Consider the following 12,967-nt stretch of genomic DNA (forward strand, 5'->3'; position numbering starts at 1 on the left):
TTTCGGGTTTTGTTTCTTGTTGTTTTTCTGTTTTGTGGGGTGGTCTGGTGGTTCCCCGGTTGTGGTCAGCCGCTGCATCCTAGGCTTTGGTGCGTGTGGGTGTAGTGGTGTTGGTTGTTGGGGCTCGGAAAGTGCGGTTCTTCTAGGGCTTTTGTCAGCCATTTTTGGGTGGTTGGTGTGTTGGTCGCCCTAGGCTGTTCTTTACCGTCTTGCGCGAGGAAGGGTGTTGGGTTTCTCCTTTAATGCCCGAGCTTGTTCGGTACCATTGTCCTTTTTCGAGTCTTCATGGGTGTCGGGATGGTTTCGGTAAGGGCCTTACAAAGGCAGCTTGGAAGAAACATTTGCAGGACCGACATTGTCATGACGGGGCGTTGGACCTTACGCGCGGACTCTTTTCGATAGTTTGATTTGTCTATTCCAACGCCGAGAGTTCTTTGAGACGGATGGGGTTCTGGTTGTGTGGGGTGTGTTTTATGATCCATACTCTTGGTGCTAGATGTCGGCATAATCGGGGTGATATTGTGGAGCATCCGGAGTGTGTTGATGGCATTTACTCCTTCCATATTCATGGTATTCCGAGACCTTTGGCTCCTTCTACTTCGGTTTCTTCTGATGATAGTGTGGAGCTCGTTCAATGGTCTATATCTTCGTTGGATCGTTTGCTGTCTTTGGGCCTTCGCACGGTGAAATCTATTCCTCCTAAGTGCCGTCTTGGGTTTGCTCGGGCTTTGAAAGGGGCCTTGGATGCGGTGTTTGATGCCCCTAGTGATCTCTCCCGCTGGGTTCGTTTGCTTGCTTTACCTCTTTGTTTGCTCGGGACTTTTGCTCCTCGGAGTAATCATGAGTGTCGGTCTGCTATTCGGCGCCAAAGATCGGGAGGAGAGTATTGCTGGGGCTATTCTTGCTTGGGGACGCCTTTGGGGGGGGGGGGTTTGCGGTTATTACAGGAGTGCTTTGATGAGGGTCCTTCTTCTTTTTATGTGGATGAGGATCTCGTTTTGAGTGACCTTAACCTCCGCCAATGCCGGCGGAAAATATCAGATGGCCATTATACTGCTGCTGTACGAGTGCTTTCTTCCTCTCGGGGTCGCCCCTACTCCGATGCCACTCTCGTGGCCTGCGTGAGAAGCATCCTGTTGCCCCGCCTCCTTCATTGCCTCCCTTGTCTGGGGATCATCATCCTCTGGTTGCCTCTTCCGCGGTGGTCTTGGATATGATTCGGAGCTTCCCTCGTGGTACTTCTTGTGGGAGGGATGGTTTTCGTGCCTTGACACCTTATGGATTTGTTTGAGTGGCGCCTTTGTGGCTATCTCCGATGATTTGATCACTTCTATTACTAGGGTGGTTAATCTTTTTCTTGAGGGTCGGTGCCCTCTTCCTCTGGGCGAGTACATTGCCAGCGCCCCTCTCACACCACTCGTTAAACCGGGTGGTGGAGTTCGTCCTATTGCTGTCGGTACGGTCTGGAGACGGCTTGTCTCTAAGGTTGGTGCTTCTATGGTTGGCCCGTCCTTATCTTCTTATTTTGATGGGCTTCAGTTCGGGGTGGGTGTGTCCGGTGGAGGAGAGGCTATCTTGCATGCCTTGAACCGGCTCATTGAGGCTCGGGGGAACAGTGGGGCTTTCTATGTTTTGGTTGATTTCCAGAATGCGTTCAACCTTGTTGACCGTTCGACCATGCTTCAGGAGGTCCGCCGTCGGTGCCCGGCTCTCTCCCGTTGGGTGGAGTTTTGTTATTCCAGGCCGGCCCGCCTTTTTTATGGGGAGCACTGCTTATGGTCTTGTCAGGGTGTTCAGCAGGGTGATCCATTGGGGCCTTTGCTTTTCGCGTTGGTTTTGCATCCTTTGGTTTGCAAGATCCGGGACACTTTTGACCTCACTTTGCAGGCATGGTACTTAGATGATGGCACCATTGTGGGAGATACTTTGGAGGTGGGGAAGGTGTTGGACTTGATTAGGTTGGATGGCCCTCGTTTTGGTTTACACCTAAATGTCTCCAAGACGGAGGTCTTTTGGCCTGTTGAGGATCCACGGAGCCGCCTTAGGGGGTTTTCCCCACTTCTATTTCTCGGCCATTGCGCGGTGTTACGGTTTTGGGAGGACCACAAGACTTGTCCTGGTTTTAGCGGTGAGATTGTGGCGACGAGAGTAACCAAGACCATTGAGTGATGGATTTGGTTGCGAGGATTGAGGACCCGCAGTGTGAGTTGCTTCTTCTTCGAGCTTGTACTGGTATATCTAAGCTCTACTTCTCTCTTCGCACTTGCTCCCCTAGTGTTTTTGGGTCTGTTCATCTTTCTTTTGATGCCGCTCTGCGTTCTAGCTTGGAATGTATTGTCACCGCATCAGGGCCGGGTTTTGGGGATTGGCAGTGGCGCCTTGCTACATTCCCTTTTCATCTGGGTGGCCTTGGTGTTTATGCGGCCGGAGATGTTTTGTTCTATGCTTTTATTGCGTCCCGCTTGCAGTCTGCTGGTTTTGCGAGGCTAAGCTCTCCTCGGCCCTTCTCGTGTTGTAGCTGCGGCCTGCTTTTGATGATGCCGCACAGGTGTTTCTGCGACCACGGGTTCGATATTTTAGGTCACCCTAGTGAAATTGTCGCCCCCAAACTTATGAAGAAATTGGCGGATATTTATTTCACGACGGTTGCTCGCCTCGAGTCTGTTTTTTTTCTTTGACACCTCGCCGAGATCGCTCTATGGCGTCTCTCGGCAGGTTCTCACTCCCCGATTGGTTACGTGTGGTTCCTATCTCGGGGTTGGGGCGGACTATGAACGGGAGGACTTACCGTAGTGTCTTTGGGGTATCGCCGGGTGTTCCGTTATTCTCGGTATCTAGGCCCCGTCCCGCTTGCTCTCGGGTTGTTCTTTGGGGATGTTTTTGGGGACCACGCTGTTTCTTGTCTTGCATCTTGTGGGCGTTAAACATCGGCATAACCTTGTCCGGGACACTCTCTTCGACATCCGCTATAGATCCGTATTTCTGCGGGGAAGGAGGTTGATATCGGTTTGGTTGATGGGCATGGTGGCTCTCTTCGTCCTGCGGATTTATTGCTTTATTCTTGGGACAGGGGGCGTGATGTGTGCGTCGACCTGACAGGTTCTTCACCTTTGACTCAGACTGGGTTAGCGGATTTTGTGCCGGGCCGGGTTGTCGCTGATGCTGCTCAGCGAAAGTGTGCTAAGTATGGGGATTTGTGCGCGGTAGCGGGTTATGGTTTCCTACCTTTCTCTTTCTCTTCATTTGGGGAGTTGGGTTCGGATGCTGTTGCCTTGCTCAAGCGGATCCAGAAATTCTCGGCATCTCAGGATGCTGGGGCTCGGGTAGCCGCTTACATTTTTACTCGTATTAGCTTTACTATTGCTAAGGGTGTGGGAGCCCAGATTGTCTCTCGGCTCCCCACCAATTTCATGTAAACCTTTTATTTTTATTATAATAAAAGCTGCGCGCATTTTATAATAATAATAATAATAATAATAATAATAATAATAATAATAATAATAATAATAATAATAATAATAATAATAATAATAATAATAATAATAATAAGAATAAGAATAAGAATAATAATAATAATAATAATAATAATAATAATAATAATAATAATAATAATAATAATAATAATAATAATAATAATAATAATAATAATAATAATAATAATAATAATAATAATAATAATAATAATAATAATAATAATAATAATAATAATAATAATAATAATAATAATAATAATAATAATAATAATAATAATAAAGTACAATAAATCTGGAAAAGTGTCTTGGTGAGCTAGCGGTGAACTTCGGGACGAAGTTCTCTTTTAGGGGGAGTGTATGTAACAATTAAGAAGTTAAAAAGAGTGAAACCAAGAGCATGAGAGCGATAGAACCTTGAGTTGAGAAAAGGGGATATAAAAATGAGTGAACACGTTAAGGCTGGAAAGGAAAGGGTCTTGAGAGAGCTTGGTGGGAAAGAGAGAGTGAGGCGAACTTCGGGGACGAAATTCATTTTAAGGGGGGAAGATTGTAATACCCGTACCTTTTAGGACCCACTTATGTAATTTGGAATACGTGAGAGGACCATCGGATGAGATGAGATGTACCCGAGAGTGAGAGTATGACTGTACACTAGACAGAGTGTGACGTAGAATAGACCTAGTGGTGCTGTAGTGGACCGAGCGAGTGTTTAACGTGATCGAGTGGTTGACACTCGGTCGAGTGGACGAGCACTCAACCGAGTGCGCGGCACTCGACCAAGTGTACTCGGCACTCGACCGAGTGCCACTGTGCAGTACCCGATGAACACCAAATTCGGGATTACACCGTATCTTATCCAAATCACTTCCTCCTTCCTCCTTCTTCCTTCTTACTCTAAACTCTCTCCCTTCTCTCTAAAACACCACAAACACCTTCTTCCATGGATTCAAGCTTGTTCTAGGGGATTGTTCACCTTATTCTCATCCTTTCCACCATTGTAAGTCAAGAGCTATCCTTTTTTTTATTTTGTAGTAAACCCTAACTTTTGGGGTCTTTAATTTGGGTAATTAATTAGTAGTTAGTGTGTGTATTATGGGTAATTAGTGAGTATAATAAAGGGGTTTGTATTATATAATAGCATAGGATATATTTGTGATGATATTACATGATTTATATAAGATTATGACGGTCTTGTGAGACAGAATCGTAGGGGATTCGAGTAGCTCATGAAGAATGCTAAAAGATAGGTTAATCCTACTCGGTTTCAATAATGTGTGTGCACATTTCATGTATTTTGCATCCCTTGCATATTATGAGTCGAATTTGTACCATGTGGAAATGTTGAAGATTTTTTGTGAGTCTTTAATGTTGATGGGATTGTATTGTATCATGTGGGTAATTGATATTCATGATGTATGAGAAAAAGGTAAATTGGTAAGAGTTATGCATAATCATTATGAGACAAGCATATTGGCATATTGTGATACATTTAACGATATTAGTGATGGTTGATAATTGTTGGTGGTGATTCTTTTTGTTGAGGAGACGTAAGACAGTTGGGACTGTCTTACGCTAAAGTCGCCTCTTGGAGCTTCCCAATCAAGAGGGATGCGCACATTAATGGCTTAAGTTTGGAGGGACGCGTGTGGTTGAAGCACGACGTCTGGCAGGGGATCCAGTTAGCTTTCGGACCCGGTACGTCTGAGCATGTCCCGGTACCAGTGTGATTGTTGGTATGTCTGGGCGTATCCGGGTACCGTGGTGGTTGTGGGTACGTCTGGGCATATCCCGGTACCGGCGTGGTGGTTGTTTGATAGTATCCCGTTCATATCATTGGCATGTTGTATATCTATTTATCATTGTGTCTTATATTAAATTATTGAAACTGATGTGTTGTGTGTCTGTGTAATTGTCACCTTTTTTCGGGGTGATTTATGTCGATCCATATGATATTTCCGATCATATGGGGAGCAGGTTGAGTACAGGTTGAGTTGGTGTCACGTGGGAGACGGGACGAGCCTTGGACTTATAGTCGGGTGTCATTTCATTAGAAGAGTATAGTAGTCATGAGTTGTATTATTTATTTTATTTATTCATTTATAGTTATGTAATCCACTAAATACTTTATTTATATTAATTGTTTCTTAATTGCAACTCCGATTTCATCGCCTCGGAAAACTGAGATGGTAACATCTCTCAATTACCTTGGCCGGGTAAGAAGGGGGTGTTACACTATATCGCGAGATGTTGAATTTATATTGATATGTTTTAAGGAACCGATAAGTATTTGCATGCGGAATTTAATAAATGGACTAGAAAATGGGGATCTTATATGTAATTCCAATTTTGATTGTCAACATATACTCTTTGATTATAAATGAGCTCATGAACTTAAAGTTAATTCATTGACTCGAAGTTAATTCAGGTTATAAATATTGGAAAAGAAACTATACAATTTGCATTATCGAGTCATCATCTTGTGCATTTAGAGATTAAGTTCATTTGCATATTAATTAGTTTTATTTTATATAAACTAGTTGTTGTACGGCGCGCTTCGCGAGCCGTACCTCAAGATAGTTATACCAGGATGTTTCAATACCTTCGAGAGTAGCAAGGTTAAGTTAGTAAAAAAGCACGCGCAATTGAGACCACTTTTTTTAGCGACCATCTCTAGAAAAGGCGTCAAAAACGCAATTTTGTTATAGAGTATATTTCTTTGTGAAAGGTTAGGCACCAAATTTTATAATTAGATTTAATCATTTCATGAACTAATCAGCTTCATTCCAAGTGTTGGATTAAATTAGTTATGAACAAACATATTTATCAACAAATAACCACATATAAGCTTATGTTTCACCGGTGGTACTGAAGATATTTTTTATTTTATTTTTTTGACAGCAAGGTACTCAAGATATTGATAAAATACAAAGTTATATTTTAGGGTGACCCGATTACATAATGAAGATCATAAATATTACGGAGTAAAATATTTATTTTGGAAATGAAAAGATGCCTACCTGAAAGAAACAAAATTACACAAAACTTGGTGTTGAATCACGAATTTTGAATGTGAGATGAGAATAACAAGGGTATTGTTTATGTACTATTGACTTATGGAGACGAGGTAAATTTGGCAGCACCTAATATTGCCGAAAATGTCTACACCGCAACAACATATCGTATTTATTGTTTATGTATTATTGACTTATGGAGACGAGGTAAATTTGGCAGCACCTAATATTGCCGAAAATGTCTACACCGCAACAACATATCGTATTTATTTAACAAATGAAATAGTGTCGAAAATGTCAACATCGCAGCAACCAACTATTTGTAGTAGCTCTTCATGCCTTCTTAAGCTCGTACTCATTATCTATCTTTAGTAACCTGTATTAGAAATTTAGAAAACAAATTGAATGTCATTCAACAAAACAAAATGTCACATTATAGTTCAAAGATAATTGTGTCATTAGAGTTCCATTGAGGTCTAGGTATTGGTTAAAAAGGAGTTAACCTGATTTTTTTCGTGAAAAATAAACAATAGACAAACTCGCTTCTTTACGAAAATGGTTATTTGAAATTTCTTTTATGCACAGTTTATCAATGGTTTATATATGAGGGCAAAGAATTATTGCTGAACAATTCATTTTTTTTTTTTTTGAAGTGTTTATCACCAAGTCCCTTTAGTACCGCGAACCTATGTACCACTATTCTCTTTTAATTCAAGAATGGTTACTTTGTCAGGTTAATTGACCGGAATTAAGTAGCCTCGCTCCAGCTATATATTAAACCACACGAATTTCAGCACAAAGCAATATCACCTACTATTAGCGTACCTTAATCTTGGAGCGCCTTTATGGCAGTCTATCCGTGTTTCAAGGGGTGCCAACGACAACAGGAGACAGTATGTGATATAACCTGCAATCAAATAGATCAAGGACCAACAGAAACCAGCAACCAAGGGCTAAAACTGAAAAAGGTTGAGGAAAGAGGGAAAGGGAGAAGCACAAAAATCAATGAATTAAACAAAGTCGAAGAAAGAGGACATTCCCTCACCCCACAATATGTCATCTTCTCTCCTCAACCCTCCCCCCTCTCTCTTCCTTCAACAATATGAATACCCCACTCTTCCCCCTTGCCCTCTTCCCTCAGCTTGAAAATATGACATTACTCACTACCCACCTCCAATTTAATTTAGCACTTCCAAATCCATTTAACCGACTTACAAAATGGTTAAACATTTAAACCTGCTAATCTTATCTACTCATCCCATTAAAAATACCAAGCTACACTAAAATTCTCTCTTCTTTCATCAGCATGTAGTACTTCCCCTCCCTCCCCTCAGCTCACACAATAATTTGTTGTAGATAAACTTGACTCGAGCTTATCCGAGATACGAACAACTCCCCATAGTCTTGTTGATGCATCCAACAATAATGATTTCCCAATATTGACCATGCCTAAGAAGAAAAGAAAGACTCAATAATTATTTCTAATACCTTTGGTTTCTACCCTCATCTATTTTACTTCCCTATTACTCTCCTATCCCTTCAATTATTTTGACTCACCTGTATTACCGATCATCGTCCTCTGTCCATCACCTAACCTTTGTTTACTGTTTTATAATATGGATTAACTATCTTAAGTATGTTCTTTTTTGAAGAAATGATCTTTATGTTTTTTAGTTTTAACATAAATTGCTTGCTTAGTTTTATAATATGGATTAACTATATTAAGTATGTTCTTTTTTGAAGAAATGATCTTCAACTTTTTTAGTTTTAACATAAATTGCTTGCTTAGGTGCATACCTGTAAGGAATTGATTCATCTCCTGCTGTAGTTGATCAAAAATTTTCCCTATCAGTCCTCAGAAAGTTTTTTGTCTATTTAACAGCTTTATCCAAAGCAATGGCAATGTCATCATCGCGTAAAATGGCTAATTCAAAGAGGATTGATTGGATCAGTGAGCTACCGACCATCTGGTGTGTCACATTTTAACATTTTTTCCCACAAGATCTGCTAATATTAGTTTCTCTTTTACGCGAGTTAGCCTAATTCCCCATAGCTATTCCTCCCAACCATTCGACATTCATAAACACCCAAAAAAGAAAAGGTTTATTAAGAGTGTTATCTACAAAGGACATAAACTAAATGTCATTCAAAACAACTTCCTAAATAAATATGAACATTGACCCCCTTTTCGGTTTCTATGTCGCTAACCATCACAGAACTAAGGGTGGCCTTTGAGACAGCATAAATAACAACCTAAATGTCAAGCTACCTAAGTGTCAACAAGCGCACTGACAATGTCAACATTGTTTGCGATAATTGTGCAGCACACCGGCTCAACAACAAAGGGGATAAGTTAACTAAATAAAGCCTAAAAAGCAAACATACTACCTTGTGAATCCCTCGGAACTCTGCTAGTGTGGCCTTCTTGCTCCCTGAAAAATCCAATCTCAAATAATAATATGTAAGAGAGCCGAGCAACGCCCACGAAAAAGTAAGAAGAATCATTTCTAAAGTAAAGAGGCACAATAGACCTTCGGGTTTATCGTCTACTCTTTTTTTGCTTTTTAAAAAGGTATAGAAATGTTAATTTCTGTTCAAGTTTTTCGATGGGGTGTGCTTTGAGAGATTATATCTATGACCTTATTATTACGGTGCTGAATTTGTGTGCATAATGATTGTTTACTTATTTTTGTCGTGCCCGTTCCAGTTTCACCGAGCGTTTACCAGGCTTAGAGTGATCGCATACCAAGTATTATAATACTTATTCTCCTTTGTACGTATCTGAAGTATACTTACCTTTGAGTGGCCAAAATCACATATTTTCAAACGAGGTGACGAGCTTCCATCTAAAAGGGTACTTTTCCCGATTAATATCTCTATGAATATTCACTGAGCAAAAGCAAACACAAGTGAATTAATAACAGAAAAGAAGAGGTCATATCAGTGCCCAAAACATCGTGTTTCCGACAACCAAACAAATGCATGGTAATATGAACAATTCGATACTACCTGTTGGTCTAGTAATGCCTCAATAACGTAAAGAAAAGTTTGTCTAATAACGCACACAAACAAAAACTTGTAGACAAAGAAAAACTAGAGTTCGGGGAAGAAAGTCAAGCTATAAATCGAAGTCCGTTTAGTACCAGCATCGTTTTATAGGCCCTAAGGTTGTTTGCTATTGCCCTTTTTTTCTGTACGAATGAATTTGTGAAGTGTCTTTCCATTAGATTTGTGAAACCACAGATCCAAGCACATACAATGAGTAGTCAAGTAGGGTCTCAAAAGCCAAATAAAGCACCTTAACAATCTAATTTAATTTGCAAAATCATACATTATATCAATATAATTAAAATTCATATACTCCGTATATTATTAGGAACTATGTATAGTCTACTATACATATTAAGATACAGTACTTACTTTGTTTGCCCCCCCCCCCCCCCCAATATATGCTTAGTTATATACTAATATGGATTTTAGGGTTATTTCCATTGAAATCTCAAATGTTGCGACATAAAGCTCAATAGAATGCGTATTTGTACTGCCAAATATTATTAAGATACAGTACTTACTTTGGTTGCCATATGAAAACACAAACACACACACACACACACACACAAACACGCTTAGTTATATACTTATATGGGTTTCAGGGTTATTTCCATTGAAATCTCAAATGGTGCAACATAAAGCTCAACAGAATGCACATTTGTAATGCCTAATATTATTCTACCCAAAGCTCCAAAAAAAAAAACTACACAAAGCTGAAGGGAGTGGACTACCTTGGGAGGCATTGAGTATAGGGTAGGGGCTTTCACTTCTAGCAGTTTCTCTGCATCTTGAATATTAATTCTCTGATATGTCAATGTTTTGTTGTTGGGTGAAGTTTGAGCATTTGTCTTGTTGATCACCTTTAATGGGGTATGGACCAGCCTTATCTGTAAGGTCTTTCACGAGTTTTTTAACAGGCTCCATGTTGAGCTGCAAACGAAGGAAATATATTAAACTGACGAATATTATGTTGCATTTACAATCTGGAATTGGCTGAAAATTAACCAGGTTTTGAGCCTAGAACTGTATACTAAGTTCACCTTAATGAGAACAATATTTAACTGAGCTGAAATTTAAAAGTACTACATGGGATTGTATGGCTAATAAGTAAATACCTCTCCTCTAAAGCTTCTAAGGGAGGGAGTCAAAGTGATGCAACAATGTATAAGTAGAGGATGGGGTGGGTGTTCTTTAAATCTTTGGAGTTTGCTTGTAATGTATGTTGAGAGATATTCCATATGGTGTTTTACTCTATATATTTTACTTCCACCGTGTTTACAGGGAAACAAAGTAATCAATGGCCTTACCTTCTGTACTTTTGGCCATACTTGAAATCTATGTAAACTAAATGTGGTGTAATTTCCACACGTAAATAGTACCACTTGACAGTCTATGACAGCGTGTTACTCTAAATTCAAACCTGCATCTCTCTTAGGCCATGCTCCTTAAAACTCAAGCTTACTTCCTTTTAAGGGGGGTGCAATAATTACAACAACATATTATCCCTAAACTATGCAGGGACCTAGGAAAGTGCTCGAAGTTCAAAAACAACGAAACAATTTCTTCTTAGCGGGCACCTGGGCAGCGACGCGTATGTCCTTTTTCTGGCTGTTTTAGTCTCTCCCTAACTAACAAACTTAAGCACTTGAGATGCTCCCACTAATTCAAACATTATATGACCACCTAACTCGATCGACCATTAACCTCAAAGCAGTTCTTGTTCTAGAAGACCAACTATGACACAGGTACTTGATTTTTTTTTCTTTAGGTAGCAAATTCAGCAAGCAACACCCCATCTTCAGTAACGAAAGATCCAATTTGATAACTACTTGGAAACAACAGCGCATAATAGCTAGATGGGCTCATGCATACCATGGTTATAAGGTTCAAGCCTTCAAGGCGGCCTCTTTTTTTTTTTTTTTTTTTTGCCTTATTCATCTTACAACGCACTACGCAACACCACAATTGTTAAGAAATAGGGCAGCTCGTACTTCCAAATATACAACCTTCCTCGTATCATTTGGTATAACTTCTTTCTTCAAACCTTTGTGTCAGAAACATATACGACTCAAACAGATGGAGCTACCTACCTCCTCACCATTCTGAAACATCAACTCTGATTCAACTACTTTCTCTTTTTTTTGTTTACTTTTTACTGGTGTCAGGCATATTGAGCTCTTAGCCCATAATTCTTAGCAAGCACCTAAGCAAAACAATGCTAAGTGAAATGTACATAGTTATATTGGTTGGCCTTGTCTCCAGACAATAATTCCCCAAACTTTGATTGCCAGAACATTATATTCTCTTAAGTTATTGTAAGATTAATACTCACTCTGAAACCCTAAAACCTCCATGTATTGCTAATCTTGTTGTAAGCCGGTTCTACCTAAGACTTGCTAAAAATATTCAGCCAGGAAGGGAGTACCTTTGGACACTATCATATCACCTAGAACAGCCTAGGTCATTCACATATTACTCATAGTCATTGTTTGTATACCAATGGGATGAATCTGTTAAACTGGAAGTAACCATATGAAATTAACATAAATCAAGCCTCGATACAAAATCGAACCAGCTTAACCCAATTCGAAAAAATAGGAAGGAAAATGTAAAAAAAAAAAAGTATATACCTGGAGAATGTGGAGCTTGCGACATCAGGTTTAATGTTTCTTCGCGTAGTTGGCGGCATCAGCGGCATGGTTTCGTTTTTGATGCAATTAGTTTGATATCTGAAAAATCGATGAGAAAATGATTCCAAACCGATTTTTTTAAGGATTACATACCCCATTTGATAAGAGATTAAGATCAAACAACCCATCAAATTCAATACTTACCTTACTTAGATCAAGATCAAACAAGATAAATAAAACCCAAAGATCAAACAACACAACCATAAATGAAATTAACAAACATGGGTGGCAAAAATATACCTTTCAATTACTTGCGTTGAGTTCATTATGTTAGTGTAACATTAGGTTTCTATTCATTTTTTTTCTTGAAAGATATCAGGACAGGTGTGGTTGTGGGGAGAGAATGAAGATGAGATAAAAAGAGTTCAGGAAAGGAACAAAAAAGGTAAAAAGGCGTGGTGGTTGGGAGAGAGGAGAAAAGTGGAGGAGAATAAAGTGAGAAAGAGGATATATAAGCTCGGGATAGGTCATAAAACGACTAAAATTATTGGGCCACTTAAATCTACGCCTGTCAGCCCGTTAGCTTAAGCCCACAGCAAAGTCAAGTAAAGTCAAGCCAAAAAAACACTATTCATTAGGAATAGTAACATGTCTTACTCATATTTTAGTAAGGTGTATAGATTATTACATTGTTATATAAACTGTTGTTTAGAATTAGTTTTATATCATATGTATGAATATGTTTTTTTAATATTGTTTTAAATGGATAAATGTCTAAAAAGGAGAAATGTTATCTTATAGG

The 12,967-nt window shown here is 39.6% G+C and overlaps 1 long non-coding RNA gene across 1 annotated transcript; it reads right to left on the minus strand.

Moving 5' to 3' along the window:
* Positions 1 to 8,185: 8,185 nt before the first annotated feature.
* LOC141602692 (uncharacterized) lies at positions 8,186 to 12,260 on the minus strand. Its single transcript, XR_012524615.1, has 4 exons — positions 12,166 to 12,260; positions 10,267 to 10,465; positions 9,281 to 9,373; positions 8,186 to 8,916 (listed from the first exon to the last, which is right to left on the minus strand). It is a non-coding gene; the product is annotated as an uncharacterized LOC141602692 (long non-coding RNA).
* Between the last annotated feature and the right edge of the window lie 707 nt (positions 12,261 to 12,967).

Source organism: Silene latifolia, chromosome 9 (assembly GCF_048544455.1).
Source record: "Silene latifolia isolate original U9 population chromosome 9, ASM4854445v1, whole genome shotgun sequence".
Taxonomy (NCBI): Eukaryota; Viridiplantae; Streptophyta; class Magnoliopsida; order Caryophyllales; family Caryophyllaceae; genus Silene; species Silene latifolia.